The sequence below is a fragment of the Hemiscyllium ocellatum genome (genome assembly GCF_020745735.1).
Source record: "Hemiscyllium ocellatum isolate sHemOce1 chromosome 15 unlocalized genomic scaffold, sHemOce1.pat.X.cur. SUPER_15_unloc_4, whole genome shotgun sequence".
NCBI classification, from domain to species: Eukaryota; Metazoa; Chordata; class Chondrichthyes; order Orectolobiformes; family Hemiscylliidae; genus Hemiscyllium; species Hemiscyllium ocellatum.
In genome coordinates this window covers 112770-115269 of record NW_026867468.1, presented here as the reverse complement: position 1 = coordinate 115269, position 2500 = coordinate 112770, and the positions used below count along the sequence as shown (strand labels likewise).

At 47.1% G+C, this 2500-nt stretch overlaps 1 pseudogene; it reads right to left on the bottom strand.

Moving 5' to 3' along the window:
* The window catches only part of LOC132806850 (28S ribosomal RNA), an 8220-nt pseudogene that overhangs the window by 2338 nt on the left and 3382 nt on the right, over positions 1-2500 (bottom strand).

Genomic DNA, 2500 nt, shown 5'->3' with positions numbered 1-2500 from the left:
TATTTTTCTCAACCAGGAAACCTTTAATTTCTTGTAGTACGTTTAGTGACCGATATTCCTCAATGGTTTCCTTATTGCTTTCTTCCCTGAATTGGAAAGAAGCTCTTATGATGGGGTCGGTTGAGCGCTCAAGAGATTCACGCTTTCTTATTATAGCGGATGGAATTTGAACCTCGAGCTTGGGTATTGCCAGACCTCCGTCTCTGTTCCTTGAGTACAGTAAGCCGTCCGTTACATGTTGTGGCAAGTGTAGGAATTCTTTTACCGCGTTTCGAATGATCTGGTCTAGCTTTACCAATGTATTTTGTGACGCTTCTGTCAGTATCAGATGGAAGTATAACCTTGGAATGACATGCACTTTGAGCAGTTCCAATCTCTGAGTTGGCTTGAGTGCTGCCGACCTCAGGCCTTCAACCCAGGCTTTCAGCTTTTCCTCCCATTCGCTTTCTTTCACGCCAGCCCATGGGTCTATCCGGGCTCCCAGGTACTTCTCAGTGTCTCCTGGTGGGATGTATTTGATGGCTTCGTTTCTGATCTTCCATTTCGCTACGTGATTATATATGAAGGTCTTCCTTTTGCATGTGAAGTGGAAGCCTTTAGTTTTATTGACATTAACGTCTAGGCCTGTCTTATCACAGTAGGATTGGAGGATTTTCAAGTTCTCTTGCATCCCGGCGTGAGAGTTGCTCAGCAGTGCAATGTCATCCGCAAAGGCCAATGCGGTACAGTTAAACATCCTGTCCCCGTACGGCATTGTAATGCCCTGGCCTGTCTGCTCCAGGGTACTGATCAGAGGGTCTATTGCGATGTTAAATAACAAAGGTGAAAGCGGATCGCCCTGTTTAACGCCTCGCTCGATCTTAATCTGTTCCGTGGGTTTGCCTTTGCCCTCAATCACCGTGGTGTTATTAGTGTAGAGGTCGCGGATCAAATCCACGAAGGCATTCGGTAATTTCATCCTTTTTAGTGAGCTGATCAGCAATTTGTGGCCGACAGAGTCGAACGCTTTGGCCAGATCGACAAAGACAATGGCCAGCTCCTTTCTGTTCTTTTTCGATCCTTTAATGATATTCTGGAGGATGGCAATATTTTCGTTACACCCGGGTGTGGCTGCCAGGAAACCTTTCTGTCTTGGGTTGATTTGCACAGCCTTGCTCAACCTCTTTGCCAGGATCTTGGTGAACAGACGGAGGAGCATTGGCCCGATTGTAATGGGGCGCCAGTTGTCGAGGTTTTTAAGTCGATCTGGATCCTCACACTTGGGGATTAGTACCGTCCGGCTCTTTTTCATCGTCTCTGGGACCGCTTTGGTTTTTAACCACAGGTTGAAGAGGCGAGGTATACGTGAGGCATCTGCCTCTTGAATGGCTTCTAGGTCTTTCAGCTTTTTGCCATCGGGCCCTGGTGCACTGTGTTTGTCTATTCCACTCAGGGCTTCCTCTACCTCTTCTTCCCTTATCGGTCCCAGCAATACGGTTTCATCAACAGGTCCAGCATAGCCGGCAAATTTCCTTAAGTCCGCCTTATTATTAGGCACGGACAATTTCTCACGAAACTTTTTCTCAAGTTCTTCTCGTGAGATGGGGCACTTAGATGTATCAGGTGCACCCATTATTTTTCTGGCTAGCTGGCGCCTGTTGGTTTGGTATAGCTTTTGGGTGTCTTTAAACACCGCTTTTTTGGTGGCAAACCGTTTCCTCGCACCATTGTTGTTACCCTTCTTTTCGGCCTTTCTGTTGCACTCTTTTTGCCTTCTGCGGGAGTGTCCCCCAGCATGTCCACCGTTTATTTCGTCTGTAATACAGTCTACCAGCCCTCGAGCTTGAGCCATACAGAGTGGATCATTGGCTTTTTTCAACAATTCCTCGGCCTGTCTGATTTGTTCATCAACTTCCCTGTGTTTCGGAAGTTTGGCCGGAATTTTATATGGAAATTGTTGCTCAACTGGAATATCCGTGCCATTCTCTTCCTCTTGTATGGGCTCTTGCTCCTCTCTTTCTACCGTCTGAGGGCTTGTCGGGGCAGCGGCTTTGGCTAGCCGCTTTTGCTGGAGCAACCTGCGTTTGTCTGAGATCTGCTTAGAAGTCTTCGATGTTAGGACTTTCGCAATCTCGACATTGATAAACCTTGCGCCCGCTAGGTTTATTTCTAATTGTTCCAAGAGGGATTCCTCCTCCTCGGACCACACCCCTTTCCTTCTCTTTGCTGAAGGCTTATTAGCATCGATGCGTTTATTATTCCTTAATTGGGGGTGCATATGTCTTTCGTGTTGACTCAGACCGGTTTTGGTCGTGAAGTTGGCCTCACATACTTCACATTGAAATTCTCCCATCACCGTCTGGACTGCACCTTTGCATTTGGAATAATGACAGGCAATAGAGTGGAATTCACCTGTTTTGTGGCATCGCGAACACTGGGTTCGAATGACCTTTGTTTGATGCGTACGCCTTAGATGTTGAGCAAAGAGACCGATTTTCGGAAAGAGAGTGTCGCAGGGTTT